Source organism: Hemitrygon akajei, chromosome 18 (assembly GCF_048418815.1).
Source record: "Hemitrygon akajei chromosome 18, sHemAka1.3, whole genome shotgun sequence".
Classification (NCBI taxonomy): Eukaryota; Metazoa; Chordata; class Chondrichthyes; order Myliobatiformes; family Dasyatidae; genus Hemitrygon; species Hemitrygon akajei.
The window spans coordinates 34,746,409-34,764,432 of record NC_133141.1 but is presented as its reverse complement, the minus strand read 5'-3'; the positions used below and the strand labels follow the sequence as shown (position 1 = coordinate 34,764,432).

Below are 18,024 nucleotides of genomic sequence, written 5' to 3'. Positions count from 1 at the left end.
AAAGGAGTTCACAGGAAGTCCAAAGCTGTTATATTTTAACCCCTGTGATTTTCTTCCCAGATTAACCTCTAGGATAGCCCTGCAAGCAATGTTTGTTTCTTGGAGAGCAACGGGAGCTGTACAAGAACTGAAAGCATAAGTAGAGCTCAGAGTAACCCACAGGCATATCTATCATGTATACTTCTGTATAAATGCAGTTTCAAGAAATTCCAAGCATGGAGTCGTACCGCTTCTTTTTGAACAGTGAATGTTCCCTTACTCATAACATCGCTTTCCCCATTAAACAATTTCACTGGCTGTATTTAAGATGAAGCAACAAACAGGAGAAACAACAGACGAGAAAATTCAGTGAAATGTCCAAGTAAAAGAACAGTCCTCAACTGATTAATTTCTCAGGACTGCACCTCAAGGCTCTACATTGCTGATCTTTAACAAGAATGAGAATGATAACATTGGTACCATTTGGGCACTGTCCTGAACCAGCGACCTGCAAATGTCAGGAGCTGTCCTATGTAAGAATGAGAACTGAAGAGCTCTATGATAAACTTACATGTACATTACCTCAATGGTTCACTGATCAAAACTCAGCTGTAGACTGGGATGAGAGGAGAGCAGGAGATCAGGCAGAGACAAATGCAGAATCACTTGCAATCAAAGTTCAAAGAGGTATCAGATGGTGCGTTCTAGCTGTTCTGGGCGTTGCCGTGTATTTGCATTGCACATGCTTTCATCTGTTTGGATTTAAAGAGAGAGAACAAAAGATGCTGTTAATCCAAACTCACGGAAATATGACTGACTGCAAAGCCATTCATTCCTCCTGCTCACTAGTCTCCCCTGGCGTTACAGATAATAGGGAGGGTGGTTAGAGTCTGTCCTTTTAAAGGCCGCCACTCAGATAGTCACAGGTTGAAGCAATCACACCCCAAGATTAGACATGAAATGCCAAGGAGTGTTTGTAAGTTGGTAAAATATTGTTAAATGTACCAAGGTACAGTGGAAAAATTTTGCTTTGCATGCCATGCATATACAAACGGTGTATCGATTCACCACATCAGTGCATTGAGATAGTACAAGGGAATCCAATAGTACAATAACAGAATACAGAATAAACTATTACAGAACACTACACCATGCCGTGCAAGTGGATTGGCCAGAATGAGGTAGATTGTTAGATCAGGAGTCCATCTTAACATACTAGGGAACTGTTCAATAGTCTGATACCAGCGGGGTAGAAGCTGTCCTTGAGCCTGGTGCTGTGTGCTTTCAGGATTTTGTATCTTCTGCCTGATGGGAAAGGGGAGAAGAGAGAACGTCCAGTGTGGATCGGGTCTTTGATCATGTTGGCTGCTCTACGGAGGTAGCGAGAAGTGTCGACGGAGTCCGTGGCGGGGAAGCCGGTTCCTGTGATGTGGTGAGCCGTACCCACAACTCTCTGCAGTTTCCTGCAGTCATATGCATTTACCACACCAAGGCAGTATGCACCCATTCATCTGGATACAATGCTTTAACTCCACCATAGACAGTCCCAAGCCCAGGTGCGAAAGGAGAAGGGTTGGACAAAGGGCTAGACACCCCATCCCATATAAACCCAGATCTATAGATATGCCAAAGAGGTTCAAAAGACGTCTCTGGGAGAGGAAGGATCTTCACCTAGAGGAGCAACTTGAAAGACTGGCCCAGGACAGAGGACCCTGTCGAGCTACTGATGGTGGCCTATGGGAGATGGACTTTAAAAAAATGCAGTGCTTTCTATGGTACATCTATGAAAATTGTTAAGGGTCAAAGGGACATGCCAAATTCCTTTAGCCTCCTGAAGAATCATGGATGTTTGTGAGCTCTCTCAACCATGGAGTCTATGTGTTTGGACCAGGCCAGGCTGTTGGTGATGTTCACGCCTAGGAACTTGAAGCTCTCAACCCCCTTCAATGTAGACAGGAGCATGTGTGCCACCACCCTTCCTGAAGCCAGTGCCCAGCTCTTGTTTTGCTGACATTGAGGGAAAGATTGTTGTTATGACACCATGTCATTAGGTTCTCTAGCTCATTGTTATTTGAGAGTCATCCCACTACAGTGGTGCCATCTGAAAGCTTGTAGATGAAGGTAGTGATGGGCGGGGACAGGTAGCCGACAAGTTATACTCAATAATCTAAAACGTGTTCATCTCTGGCTATGTGGCCCAGTTTCATATTTCATACATCATAATAGGCCATTTGGTCTATTAAGTCTATGCCAGCTCTCAGAGCAATCCGATTCTTCTAATTATTTCTTGGTAGACCATCCTCTTCCAAATGCCCATCAACATAGATAGATAAAGGGGCAAACACGAGGAAATCTGCAGATGCTGGAAATTCAAACAACAACACACACAAAATGCTGGTGGAACACAGCAGGCCAGGCAGCATCTATAGGGAGAAGCGTTGTCGACGTTTCGGGCCGAGGCCCTTCATTAGATAAAGGGGCAGGTAGTGTTGAGGAAGCAGGAAGTCTGCAGAGGGACTTAAATTAGGATAATGGGCAGATGGAATACAGTGTAGGAAAGCATATGGTCTTGAACAGTTAGAAGACTAATTTCTAAACGGGGAGAAAATTCAGAAATCAGACATGCAGAGGGACTTGAAAGTCCTTGTGCAGGATTCGCTAAAAGGTTAACTTGCAGGTTGAGCTGGTGGTGAGGAAGGCAACTGCAATGTTAGCGTTCATTTTGAGAGGACTGGAATGCTGAGGCTTTGTAAAGCACTGGTCAGACTGCACTTGGAGTATTGTGAGCAGCTTTGGGCCTCTTACCTGAGAAAGGATAGGCTGGCATTGGAGAGGGTCCAGAGCAGGTTCACAAGGATGATCCTGGGAATGAAAGGGTTAATGTATGAGGAGCGATTGAAGGCTCTGGGCCCATACTCACTGGAGTTTAGAAGAAAGAGGGGGATTTCATTGAACTATATCAAATATTGAAAGGCCTAGATAGACAGGACATGGAGCGGATGTTTCCCATAGTGGGGGGAGTCTGGGACCGGAGGACACATAGAAAGATGTCCCTCAGAACAAAGATGAGGAAGAATTTCTTTAGCCAGAGAGTAGTGAAACTGTGGAATTCATTGCCACAGATGGCTCTAGAGGCCAAGTCACTGGGTATATTTAAAGTGGAGTTTGAGAGGTGTTTGATTAGTAAGAACATCAAAGGTTACAGGTAGAAGGCAGAAAAATGGGGTTGAAAGGGATAATAAATCAGCTATGATGGAATGGTGGAGCAGACTCAATTGGCAAAATAGCCTAATTCTGCTCTTCTGTCTTATGGGCTAACATCTCCAAAGCTCCTACCACACACTTGCACTAGGGCAATTTACACGAGCCAATTAACTTACCAACCAACACACCATTCAGGGGCACCCACAGAGGCACAGCGAGAACAAGAAAAATCCACAGGATCAGCACCAGAGGCCAGGATCAAACCAGGGTTCCTGGAGATGTGAAGCAGCAGCACCTACTGCTGTGCCACCAGTCAACTATCTGGCACAAAATGAGCCATGCTGGGTCTTGGGTCAGGCAAAGGCTGAGACTGAGGCCTCGAATGTTCACCCCCCACCCAAATTAAAGACATCCAAAGACACCGTAGAACTGTTTTTTCAATGACAAGCGCTTTTCTAGAAATGGAGCCACAGCACAGAAACTTTGCCAGAGGCTCTGTTTTGCTCTGTGCATCAAGCTGAAGAAAAGCGTGTTTATTAAAAGTGGGATTCCAACATCAAATTGTCCACTCACAGAAAATCTAATGCCTTCAGATACAGCTTCATCACTTTTCCGTGCCAAGCTTAGCCAACTCATAAATTTCTTTAGCCTTTATGAAAAATGTGACCCAATTTCCTTCATCACTGGCATTATTCTAATTATAAGATTGCCCGTGCATGTTGTATATGCTCCCACCAGAGACAACAGTCATTTCGCATCTGTCCGATACCTTGACTTCAAGCATTATTGTAATGTAACTTGTGTTCAAACATGGGCACTACCTCCAGTCTTTGTTCAAAATTCAAAGTACATACATATATGAAAAAGGATCTAATGCTTTCCTGGCATATATGGTGGATAAACTCTTCTTTGGCTTCCAGCCTAGAAGCCTGAGAAGTGTTTAAACTACATGTATGTCACCAAATACTACCCTGAGATTCATTTTCTTGTTAGCATTCACAGTAAAATAAAGAGGTGCAAGAGGGTCAATGAAAAATTACACACTGACTGACAAGCAACCATTGTGCAAAAGACAAACTCTGCAAATGCAATAATAATGACAGTAACAAAAAAGTGAAAAAATAATACTGAACATGAGTTGCAGAGTCCCTGAAATTGAGTCCATAGGTTGTGTACAGGGTTGTGGTGAGTGAAGTTATCCATGCTGGTTTAGGAGCCTGATTGTTGAAGGGCAATAACTGAATAACTGTTCCCAAGCCTGATGGTACAGGACCTAAGGCTCCTGTACCTCCTTCCATGGTAGCAGTAAGTAGAAAACTGGTGTTTCCATACTAGGCAGTAATGAAACCAGTCAGTATTCTCTCCATGGTGCATCGATAGAAAGTTGTCCAAGTTTTCAATGACATGAGGAATCTGCGCAAACTTCTACGTAGAGGAAACAGAAAATAGAGCAAGCTTGCATGTTTTAAGAGAGAGATTCAGGGGGTTGAGTCATTTTTAAAATAGGGAAATAAATGTTTTTTTTGTAAGTATATGTTATCCTCTATGATAGGATTCACCCTAGAGTTTGAGAAGGAGAAGCAAAAGTCAGACATATCAGTATTACTGTGGAGTAACGGGAATTACAGAGGCATGAGAGAAGAGCTGCCCAAATTGATTGGAAGGGGACACTAGCAGGGATGATGGCAGAGCAGCAATGGCTGGAATTTCTGGGAGCAATTTGGAAAGTGCAGGATTGTTACATCCCAACGAAGTAGTATTCTAAAAGGAGAATGACATTGGAAGTTAGAGTCAGCATAAAAGCAAGAGAGGGCATACAACAGTGGGATGCTAGAGATTTGGGAAGCTTTTAAAAACCAACAGAAAGCAACTAAAATAGCAATAAGGAGAGAAAAGATGAAATATCAAGGTAGGATAAAAGATACGAAAAGATTTTTCAGGTATATAAAAAATAAAGCAGAGGCGAGTGGATATCAGACTGTTGGAAAATGATGCTGGAGGAGTGGTAATGGGGGACAAGGAAATGGTGGACAAAATCATTAAGTATATGCGTTAGCCTTCACTGTGAAAAACATGGGCAATATGCCAGAAATTTGTGAGTGTCAGGGAGCAGAAGGGAGTGGAGTTGCTATTACTCGGGAGAAGGTGCTTGGGAAGCTGAAAGGTCTGAAGGTAGATAAATCACCTGGACCAGATGGACTATACCACTGGGTACTGAAAGAGGCAGCTGAAGAGATTGTGGATGCATCAGTAATGATCTTTCAAGGATCACTAGATTCTGGAATGGTTCTGTAAGAGTGGAAAATTGCAGATGAAGAAAAGAAACTATAGGCCAGTTAGTCTGACCTTAGTGGTTGGGCAGATGTTGAGGTCCATTTGCTAAGAATGAGGTTTCCGGGTACTTGGATGAACATGATAAAATAGGCCAAATTAGCATGGTTTCCTGATAAACCTGTTGAAATTCTTTGAGGAAATAACAGGCAGGCTAGACAAAGGAGAGTCAGTGGATGTTGTTTACTTGGATTTTCAGAAGGTCTTTGACAAGGTGCTGCACACGAGACTGCTAAACAAGAGCAGAGGCCATGATATTACAGGAACAATACTAGCATGGGTAGAAGATTGGCTGACCAGGAGGAGGCAAAGAGTGGGAACAAAGAGGGCTTTTTCTGGTTGGCAGCCAGCGACTAGTGGTTTGCTGCAGATGTTGGTGTTGGGACTGCTTCTTTTCACGTTATATGTCAATGATTTGGATGACGGAATTGATGGCTTCATGGACAAGTTTGCAGACGATACAAAGATAGGTGGAGGGGCAGGTAGTGTTGAGGAAGCAGGGAGTCTGCAGAAAGTCTTAGAGAGATTACAGAAGGACTTACATTAGGAAAATGGGCAAAGAAGAGGCAGATGCAATACAGTGTATGGAAGTGCATGGTCATGTACTTCGGTAGGAGGAATAAAGGTGTAGACTATTTTCTAAATGGGAGCAAATTCAGAATTCAGAGGTGCTTAGGGACCGGGAGTCTTCATGCAGGATTCCCTAAAGGATAACCTGCAGGCTGAGTTGATGGTAAAGAAGGCGAATGCAATGTTAGCATTCATTTCGAGCTGGCTAGAATACAAAAGCAAGGATGTAATGCTGAGGCTTTATAAACTATTGGTCAGACCACACAGAGTACTGTGAGCAGTTCTGGCCCCTTATCTAAGAAAGGACATGCTTACATTGGAGAGGGTCCAGAGGAACTTCACAAGAATGATCCCAGGAATAAAAGGGAATATGGGGAGTGTTCGGTGGCTCTAGGGCTGCACTCACTGGAGTTCAGAAGTACTAGGGGGGATCTCATTGAAACCTTCCAAATATTGAAAGACTAAGGACTAAACTAGACCACTCTCCTACACAGTGGAAATTGCATCTAATGTCATCTGGAGATGACAAATTGATCAGTTGAGGAGAGCAGAGTCAATTACTGGAGAAGAAAGTTGTCCAGAGCTGTCAGAACCACTTTCTGCAGTCCCAGAGTCAATTCCTACAACCACCAATAGGGGTCCCCAGAACCTGAGATTGTTTCATAGGCACAAGTCTCACCTGCCAAGCAGAGGGATTCCTCCTCCGCCTCCCACCTCCACCCCTCTAGTTCAGGAAAGATGTTATCCCACAAGAGTAAGAAATCCTCTACAGTAGTTAAACTTTTAGGCCTAAATGGGACAATTTTAAAATTACCCTGCTGTGTATATAAGTTAAGATGCATTCTATATTGAGCTGGAGTTTACAGCTAAGCAGGGAGAAGTGTTGTGTATTTAATATTTCAGTAATATTTGGGTATTAATGTAAATTTGTTGTTTGATTAAGCATTCTTTGTTGTTTGCATAATTCATTATGGTTTTCTGAAAAAGTACGTGAATGGCATAAATCATCATGCCACCATGCACCTCGCTTAAAGTAAAAATGAAACTAAAAATTAAAATCAAGTATCTCCTGGCTCCATGTTTTTCTTTAATTAGTTTTGTTTTGGAGTTACAAAACATAACAGTAATATTCCTTTATTTCCTTTAGCACCTCACTTCAGGAAAGTTATGGTACCATTGGAGTTCTTGAAGTTAGACAAAGGCCAATCAGGGACTGTATCAGAAAACACTTTTTTCTACACAATGCATTATAAATCTCCCTGGAGTCTGGTGACCCGAATGTGATGAGGCCAGACTACATGTCAGGCTTGAACTGGGTCGAGTATCAAGCGATAAGCCCTCAGGTTTGGATTGGCCAGGGTCGTGTTTTAATTTTATGCCCAAGCAGATCTCCAACTCTCCTTCAGAAAAGATGCTGTTGAGTCGCTGGAAATATTCCAAAACTAATATCGCTAGATTTTTGTTAGCTAAGGGTATTAAGGGAAATGGAAGCAAGGCAGAAAACAGATTAGAGGTAAGATCACCATGATCTAATTAACTGGCAAAACAAGTTATTTTTGATCCTACAAAACTGACAATGGAAGGTGGTGTCAAGGGGTAAAGAGAAGCTTGTTATACAATGGGCCGTTTAATATTTCTGATGGTTCCCGTTCCATGTCTGAGCTAGAGCCTGCGTTAGCTATCTACGAGCTTGCCTCTGGAGGTGTCTGGATCCTACTGCCACACAAAGAATTGAGCATGAAGTGCTGAGTGGATATGGTGTTGGGAACGTTGTTGAGATAGATGCCCAAATGAGTGGAGAAGTATTAATTCAACCTTATCTTTTAATTAAATGCAGATAGGATATTGAGGCAGGTTAGTGGTGTGAAAACCACTGACCAGATGAGAAAATCTGCGCCACAGTAGCGTGACACTATTAGTGTAAATTATCCTGTGATTAGGCTAGGGTTAAATAGATGGCTTGCTGGGTGGTGTGGCTCGTTGGGCCTGTTCCACGCTGTGTATCTCAATAAATAACAAATGCCAAAAAAGGGGGAGTGGTTTGAATAACCCAACTTTATTCCCCTTCGGCAGAGTTTCCTAGAGTGGAAACTCGTAGCTCAATTAAAATCTGTTTTCTGGTCTTATTTGTAAATATTTTGATACAAAAGATCCTTCATGCAACAAGTTGTCTCATTATGGTCAAACGTTATGAGAGAGGGGGAAAAATTACTCCACTATACAGGATACAAAACAGGGGACACTAAAAATTAGATTCCACCTAGACTTGCCCGCAAGCAATTGAACCAAAAAAAATGGCTACAATTATTCACCAAAATAGAAGGAAAATGCAGAAAGGAGTTTTTGATCATCTCATTCAACCTGCAAGGCTTGTTAAAGAACATGAGTGAAGGAAAGGATACATACAGTACATTAGTGATTATTTTGGAAAAATATTTCATATTTTAATGGCATTAACTTTTAATGATATAATTTCCCTCCCCCCCAAAATGATGTCTCCTTCAAGTTCCCTCATTCCTTCCACACCCCCAACCCACCCCACAAAGAACAGTGCAGTGTGGTCTCCTTCATTTTGAATATCCCACAACTGTTCCCCAAGAGTCAGGGCAGCTAACATTTGCTCTTTTGCTTTCAAACAAAAATTTCCTGGCTACCCAGAAAAGGCCATGAAATCCAGAAACACCATACTGCCACCTACCTACAGGAATGAAATCCTGACATGTTTATTTCAATCTTTTTTTAAAAAAAACACTACAAACAGTTGTAAATATTGTGAAAAGGAACTCTGAGCATAGATTAAAACAGCATGCATTATAACATTAAAAGATTTTCCCCAAAAATAACAAACACATGGTTACTGAAGTGATGATGCTATGGCTTTTACTTTAATATTTTTTGTTTAGAATGGCATATTTTATTGGACATCAATTTCCTGATCAGAATGCTTTACAGTACCCGAATGATTCTGCAAACAACTCCTTGTGGTAACAGAAGCTGTTACATTTGCTCCATGGCTGCTGAGTAAAAAGTCAATCACAGCTCTGAGCAAAGTTTTAAAATTCTTTCTCCAAGTTGCAGGAGGCAGGTAGAGGAAAAGGGAATGGACAGCCAGTGCAGAGTACCCCTGTGGCTGTTTCCCTCGATAGTAAGCGTATACGTGTGACTGAGGAATTGATGCAGGGTTTCAGCTTTACGGATCATTGGGATCGCTTTTGGGGAAGGTGTGACCTGTACAAAAAGGACAGGTTACATTTGCACTTGAGCAGGTCCAATATCCTTGGGGGCAGCTTTGCTAGAGCTGTTGAGGGGGGCTTAAACCAGAGTGATAGGTCAGAGGATGGGGCAGTTGGTGTACAGGTAGATGCAGCACGTCGAGAGACTGTGAAGGATAGGCAGTTGGTAGAGGAACACTGGAGTCAGTGGGGATGAGTACGTGAAAATACAGTGTTATGGCCACTACAGAGACTTGGCCGTCACAACGGCAGGAATGGACGTTCCAGGGTTTAGATGTTTCAAAAGTGACTAGAGAGAGGTAAAAAAGCAGAGGGAGTAGCTTTCTTTTAAATCAGGGAGAGCAACACAGCTGCATACAAAGAATGTCATGGAGGGAATGTTTACTGAGTGTCTACAGTGTGCGTGGAAGCAAGAAACAGGGAGGGAGTAATCACTCTATTGTGAGTATTCTATAGACACCCCCCCACGCCCCCAGTGGTAACAGAGACACTGAGGGAAAAAAAATCGGGAGGCAGAAAGGTGCAAAAAAATAGCAGTTATCATGGGGGCTTAACTTCCCCAATATTGATTGGCACCTCCTTAGCGCAAAACATTTAGGTGGGTTGGAAATTATGAGATGCATCGAGAAAGGATTCCTGACTCACTACGTCGGCAGGCCAACTAGAAGAGAGGTCAAACTGGATCTCATGCCACATAATGAACCTGTTCAGGTGTCAGATTTCTCAGTGGGGGAGCTTTTTGAAGACACTGACAACTCCCATATAGTTTTACTACAGTTTTGGAGACAGATAGGATTAGATGGTATGGAAAAGTATTTAATTAGGAGAGGGGGAATTACAATGCTATTAGGGAGAAACTTAAGGTTTAGGAACCCAAGATCACGTAGCCCTCGAGAGAGAGTTACAAAGTATCCAGGAAGGAGCTGAAGAATGGACTTGGGAGAGCTAGAAGGGGACATGAGAAGGCCTTGGTGAATAGGATAAAGGAAAACCCCAAAGTGTTCAACACATATGTGAGGAACAGGAGGATGACCAGAGTGAGGGTAGGACTGATCTGGGATAGCAGAGGAAACATGCGCCTGGAGTTGGAGGAGGTAGGAAAAGTCCCTAATGAATACGTTGCTTCAGTATTCTCCAGTAAGAGGGACCTTGAAGACAGCATAAAGCAGGCCGATATGCTGGAACATGTCAACATTAGGAAAGAAATTTTGAAAAACATCAGGACAACTAAGTCCCTGGGACCAGGCACGACATACCACAGGTTACAATGGGAAACAAGGGAACAGATAGCTGCATCTTTGTCACTGACCTCCATAGTTCAGAGTCCAAAATAAATTTATTATCAAAGTACATATATGTCACCATATACAAATTTGAGATTCATTTCTTGCAGGCATTCACATTAGAACAAAGAAATAGAATCAATGCAAAGCTACAAAGACTGAAAATAACCAATATGCAAAAGTTAACAAACTGCAAATGAATAAATAAATAAATTTTACTGAACATGAAGTATAGCATCCTTGAAAAATCAGTCCATACATTGTGGAATCAATTTAGAGTTGAGGTTATTCACACTGGATCCTCACTGGCCTCAGGAGTACTACCAGAAGATTGGAGGGTGTATTGAACATGTTGCCTGGGGTAGTAGAAGAGGCAGATAGATTATGAGCATTTAAGAAACTCTCAGATGGTACATTTTTGTATGTAGGAGGGAAGGCTTAAATTGATATTAGAGTAGGTGAGAAGGTCGGCATAACATGGTGGGCTAAAGAGCCTACACTACTGTAGTGTCCTCTGTTCCCCATCATGCTGGAGTCTCATCCCATGGTTGACCTTCATCACCTGCAACACATACATCCCCATGAAAAATAACATGTAGAATCTAGATAACCAGCTTGTCAGATGAACAGCTCAAACAGCACAGGAAGAGGGTGGGGGCCTGATACAGCGAAACAAAATTATGAAAGGCATAGATAGGAACATAGTCAGAGAGACATAGAGCACTACAGCAAAGAAAGGCCCATCAGCCTATCTAGGCTGTGGCAAACTGTTGTTCTGCATGGTGCTGTAAACCCACACCTTGTCCTTACCCTCCAAACCACTCCCACCACGCACTTATCCAAACTTCCCTTAAGTATTGCAATCAAGCCCGCATCACCGCAGCTTGTTCAATACTCACACCACCCTCCGAGTGAAGATGTTCCTCCTCACGTACACCTTAAATATTTCATCTCTCACCCTTAACCTATGATCTCTAGCTCTAGTAATACTCAACCTCAGTGGAAAAGGATTTGCTGCATTTACCCTATCTATACACACCTCGATCAAAACTCCCCTCATTCTCCTGCACTCCAGGGAATAAAATCCTAACCTAGTCAACCTTTCTCTATAACTCAGGTCAAGTCCTGGCAACATCCTTGATATCTTTCCTGTAGGTAGGTGACCAGAACTGCACACAATGCTCCAACTTTAGCCTCACCAGCATCTTATACAACCACAACCTGACATCCTAGCTGCTGTACTCAATGTCCAGATTTAAGAAGGTCAATGTGCCAAAAGCTTTCTTTATAACCTTAACTACCTGAGAGACCACTTTCAAGGAATTATGGCTCTGTATTCTCTGATCCCTCTGTTCTAACACCCTCCTCAGTGCCCTACCCCTCACTGTGTAAGTCCTACCCTGGTCTGTCCTCCCAAAGTGCAACATCTCACACTTATCTGCATTAAATTCCATCTGCTGTTTTTCAGCACATTTTTCCAGTTGGTCCTGATCCCACTACAAACATTGATAGCCTTCCTCGCTGTCCACTACACCCCCAATCTTGGTATCATCTGCAAATTTGCTGATCCAGTTCACCACATTATCACCCAGATTACTGATATAGATGACAAACAACAACAGACCCAGCACCGATCCTTGCGACATATCACTAGTCACAGGCCTCCAGTCAGAGAGGTAACCCTTTACTACCACTCTCTGGCTTCTCCCACAAAGCCAATTTACTACCTCATCATGAACGCTGAGCAACTGAATGTTCCTGACCAACCTCCCATGCGGGACCTTGTCAAAGGCCTTGCTAAAGTCCAGGTAGACCACATCTACTGCCTTGCCTTCACCAACTCTTCTGGTAACTTTTTGGAAAAACTCTTAAGATTGGTTAGACATGACCTACCATGCACAAAGTCATGCTGACTATCCCTAATCTGTCCCTGTCTATCCAAATACTCAAACACCCTGTCCCTTAGAACACATTCCAATAACTTATCCACTACTGTCCATAATTTCCCAGTTTATCCTTAGAGCCTTTGCTGAAAAACATTAGCTCTCCTCCAGCACCTCAAAGACATGGTGAATACCTCTGCCAGGGCCCTGCAATTTCTCTACTGGCCTCACACAAGGTCTGACGGGACATCTTATCAGGCCCTGGGGAAATACTAGTGAGAAACTTTTGCTTGCAGCAAACATGACTAAAACTAGAGGATATACGTAGGTTTAATGCAATGGGCAGGAGGATCATCCTGCCCATTGCATTAATAATATTCCAACTGCCTTCATCCAGTGGGCAGCCGGAATCTGGAATGCACTGCCCAAGTGTGTGGTGGATGCAGGTGCACCTACCACATTTAGAATCACAAAAAAAGGGAGGCTATGGGCCATCAAGAAAGGGATTGGATGGGTGATTGACTGAATGGCGTGGACAGTGAACCAAATGCCCTGTATCTGTGGTCTATCATTAGAAGAGTAAAGTTTTGCATCTGGTGATTGTGAGCAGCTGAGTGTTCTAGAGACCGACTGACCATGAAAGCCCTGGGTAGAGCTCCAAAAATAACATTCAGAACTGATTATACACACAGTGACCACTCTATTAGATACCTCCTGTACCTAATAAAGTGGCCATTGAGTGATTTTTTTTAAAATGGTCTTCTGCTGTAGCCCATCCACTTCAAGGTTTGACATGTTGCGCGTTCAGGAATGCTCTCCTGCACACCACTGTGGTGATGAGTTACTGTCACCTTCCTGTCTGGCCATTCTCCTGACCTCTCTCATTAATAAGGTCTTTTCACCCACAGAACTGCCCCTCACTGTATTTTTTTTTGTTTCTCACACCATTCTCATAACAAGTACATAACAGAAACAGGCCCTTCCACCCATCTAATCCATTCTGACCTATTTAAACTGCCTACTCCCATTGGCCTGTACCAGGACCATAGCCCTCCATATCCGCTACCATCCATATACCCATCAAACTTCTCTTAAACATTGAAATCGAGCTCACATGCACCACTTCTGCTGGCAGCTCATTCCACTCTCTCATGACCCTCTGAGTGACAAAGGTTCCCCCATCTCTCCTTTAAACTTTTCACCTTTTACCCTTAACCCATGACCTCTAGTTATAGTGCTACCCAACCTCAGAGGAAAAATCCCAGAAGATCAGTGGTTTGAGATATTCAAACCATCCTGTCTGGCACCAACAATCATTCCACGGTCAAACTCACTTAGATCACATTTCTTCCCCATTCTGATGCTTGTACTGAACAACAGTTGAAGCTCTTGAACATGTCTGCATGCTTTTATGAATTAAGTTGCTACCACATGATTGGCCGATAGAGCAGGTGTACCTAATAAAGTGGCCACTGAGTGTATTTTGCAATTCAAGAAAAATCCTAACGAATTTCTTTTTAACCAGTTCAGTGCCACTGAAAGGGCATGGATACATTTGCCAAAATGCCTGCAAATAGCAAGTGTTCAAATAGCTCCCCATTCATGCAGGGGCTCTTGAAAACATACAGCTAAAAGCAGTATGGGCCAATTAGAAGTAGACTAGACACAGCAAATCCCCTTCATTACCTGGGAGTTGTCACACAACCCTCGAGTGTCCTTAATTTAAAAGGACATGGAAGCTTTAGCAATGCTACCTTACAGGAGGAGAAGTGTTGTGTCAAGAACCATAATAATTACTCTGCTACAGTACTTAAGAATGCTTTGAGCATTTGTTGAGAATAACACACATAATTAGCATTCCTCCACAGCTCAGACCCCAGCTTCCATTCATTTTCTTCAAGATCTTCTGTTGGTTAGTTACAGTTGATGTGAACCCCATGCAGTGTGGCTGTACTACATGCTAGATACTCTTCTTACAGGTCAGAACCATGGAAGGTCCAAAATGCAGAACACACAACAATGCTTGAAGATGCGATGCAGACCATCTCCTGATGCAAGTTATCGAGAATAGACCAACTTACATTTACAGCCTATCCTGGATTACTTGAAGCAGGCAATAGCCAGATCCCAATTAAAAATGATCCAGCTCATCACTTGTGAACAATTAGTTCTTTAGATAAACAACAAAAATTACTCTTGGAATAAAACACAGTCAAGTAGCCTCTAACCATTCTTTCAAAGACAGGGGCAAAGCAGTGTTTTGATGCAAAACAGGCATCCAAGTGCCCATTGTGGCAAACTGCACATGCACACATTTTGCAAAGATGCTTTACCACTCATCATGCTGATGAAAAGGCATAAAGACGTATTCAGTGGTTGCATTTGAAATGGATTAGACCATTGCAAATTTGACCTGTACAAGCTAGAACCAAAGAAGGAAGATACTTAAATCAAACATGGGTTTCACTGTAAAACTGAATCTTGTTCAGTTTTGTCTCCACTCCATGCTTTACATTTCACATTTCTAAACAATCTACCATTACACTTCTTACAATCCCCCTTTCATCCGCTCTTCAGTACTTTAGATTGATCTTCTTTCGAAGCACTTAGTTATGAGTTTTATTTTTAAATACCTTGACTTTTTTTCCTCTAGAAAAATTTACAGCAGTGTCCAGAAGAATAATCTTCAAATCTAAAGGTGCTGAATGAATTTTTAGAGAGCAGGCAACTCTACCATTGACTTAGGGTGTAGTAGCAGGTTGGAAACAGCACAAAATGGTGAAAGTGCTCAGCAGGTCAAGTGACATACAGAGAGAGACACAGAAATCCTGCCTTCAGATCAAAGGTCTTTCATGAGAACATTAAATCCATTGATGGGGACATTGGCCCGAATTACTAAAATTTTCTCTTCATAGATACTGCCTGACTTTGAGTACTTCCAGCATTTTCTGTTCTTAGATTTTAATATCTACAGTTACTTTTTCTTCTGTGCAAGGACTCTGTGTTGAATAGGAATTTCAAGCTTGGGAACATGGCTGCAAATAATACACAAGAACATCGCAGGAGTAGGCCACCAGGTCACTTAAGGCTGCCCATTATTCAATATGATGGGGCTGATCTACACTGGCCTCAACTTCACTTCTATGTCAGTGCCCCAAAACCCTCAATTTCTCAATCTTTGGAGAAGGGCAGACTTCCCATCCACCTCAGCTTTAAATGAAGCCCCCCTCAAGATCTTAAATATTTGAATGTCATGCCTCATTCTTCTGAGCTCCAAGGAATAGAGACCCAAACTGTCTAGCCTCTCTAGAAAGGTTGACCCTCTCATTGCTGTAATTAGCCTGGTGAATTTCTTTTAGATTGCTGCTTATGCTACGATATTGAAAGGGGATCAAAACTGGGCACATTTTTCCCCAAGAGTGGCCACATCAACACCCTGTATGGCTGTAACAAGACTTCTTCCTTAAACTCCAACCCTTTTACAACAAAGGCCAATATAACATTTGGCCCCTTTAACTATTTGTTGGACCTGCCTGCTAACTTCTCATGACCCATGCACTAGAACACCCAAATCCTTCTGAACTTCACTCACTTGCAGTCTCTCTCCATTTAGGTAACAATCTGCCTTTTGATTACTCTCAAAGCTCTTGACCTCCCACTTCCCCACATTGAACTCCATGTGCCAGGTTTTTGCCCAATCACCTCATTCCATAAAAACCACAGTATTTGTGAAATTACAGCAATGTAGAGTTAAAAAAGGGTTTCCTCTCAACAATCCAAATGCCAGCCTGAAATGAACATGGCCCAGTGCAAGGGCCTTGGACTGGTCTCATTTACTGCAAGCTCTTTTGCTTAACAGCAGTGCTGGAAAGCTCCCAGTTTTCTCCCCACCCACCCTACTGAAAAGTAATTACTGCAATTAAAATCCAAGTATCAAGCCACCTACAGTAAAATATTGACTGGGTATACTCCAGCACAGAAAATATCACAAGGGGTGGGCGAAACAAAAACCACGCCACGCCACAAAAACATAGCAGTTAGCATGACACTATTACAGCTCGTGGCGGAGTTCAGAATTCAATCCTGGCATCCTCCATAAGCAAGTTTGTACGTTCCTTCCCGTGTGCTCGTGGGTTTCCTCCGGGTGCTCCGGTTTCCTCCCACAGTTCAAAGACTTATCAGTTAGTAGGTTTATTGGTTTCTGTAAATTGTCCTGTGATTAGGCTTGGGTTATATCAGTGGGTGGCATGGCTCGAAAGGCCAGTAGGGCCCATTCTGTGCTGTATCTGTAAATAAATAGAAATAAATAAACCACTGGCATATACAGTACAATCAGTAGAACAACAAGGGATGAAAACTACTGAAATTTCTCCCAATAAAACAGGGTAATTCTTCCAAAAGAAAGTGGATTGCTGCATTTGGTACAAATTCTGTGCATAAAATTAACCTCATTCACCTATAGCAGTATACAGGTGGACACCCCCAACCCCCACCCACGTTATGGCTGTTGGAGTAACAGAAATTTGCTCTTACAGAATTCTCAAATTTCTCAAAAAAAAACAATATGGAGTAAAATTTGCTCTTACAACATTTGTGGAGGTGGGGAGGGGGGAGAACAAATAAACAATGTGTTTTTCCCCCAATTTGAATTTCTTCATGTGTACGCAGATGATGCAGCTTCGCAGTGTAGAACATAGTGATAGAGACCATTTTCTAGGGACACAATCTCTTCCCCCACCCCACAGTTTGATTAACATACACAGTACATTGTACATGTACAAGGCTCATTTGTAATTACCTTACCCAATCCTGTAGACACATTACCTTGCTCAACTGTAATTACCTTACCCAATCCTTAGCTGCAATTACCTTGCTCAGTTATCGCCAGTTGCCCAGCTGTAGGTCCGTTATCATATGCAGCCACTTCTACCTCAGCTTTCTTAACCTTCAAAGATTAAAGCACTGCTCAGTCAATGAAGCATTTTTGAAATACAAGTGGCAGTGCATCAAACCTCTTAAAACAAACGAGATAAAGATCTTGTTTTCGATTAAAGTTGATTGAGAAATAAATACTGCCCAGGACACCAGGGACAACTCCATGGTTTTTAACAAAATATTACCAGAGTCCATTACATCCACCCACAAGGGGAAGCAGCTTAACAGAGCAGAGCACTGTTAATGTTTCAGCTAAAGGACTGCAATCTGTCAGTGCTATGCAAGGCACATTCCACTGTAATGGAGGACCAGCCTAGGCAATTTGTACTCATTAGTGCTGCTGCCACCATGACCCTGATCTCAGGTGCTGTCTGTGCGGAGTTTGTGCTCATCCTCTGCATGACTGTGTGTGCTTCCTCCCACATCCCAAAAATGTGTTGCCTCGCAAGTTAATTGTCCCTAGGGATAGGGTATTGAGAAATAATGGAAGAAAATGAGGTTGATGGAGTTGGTCTGAGCCAGCACAGACTTGCTAGAAATAGTCTCCTTTTACATCATTTAAAAATGAACATTGCTGAAGTGGGACTTAATTCCAGTCCCTCGTGT

General features: G+C 42.6%; 1 protein-coding gene across 5 annotated transcripts in view; it reads right to left on the bottom strand.

Annotated features, from left to right (window-relative positions):
- avil (advillin) overlaps positions 1-18,024 on the bottom strand; it is a 100,047-nt gene that overhangs the window by 60,508 nt on the left and 21,515 nt on the right. For 3 of the 5 annotated variants that reach the window (XM_073071353.1, XM_073071357.1, XM_073071354.1), the window contains exon 3: positions 562-731. The gene's annotated coding sequence lies outside the window, so the exon portion shown is untranslated. Of the gene's footprint in view, positions 1-561; positions 791-2,784; positions 2,816-18,024 lie in introns of those variants that run through there. The other 2 variants (XM_073071356.1, XM_073071355.1) reach the window with 2 other exon arrangements.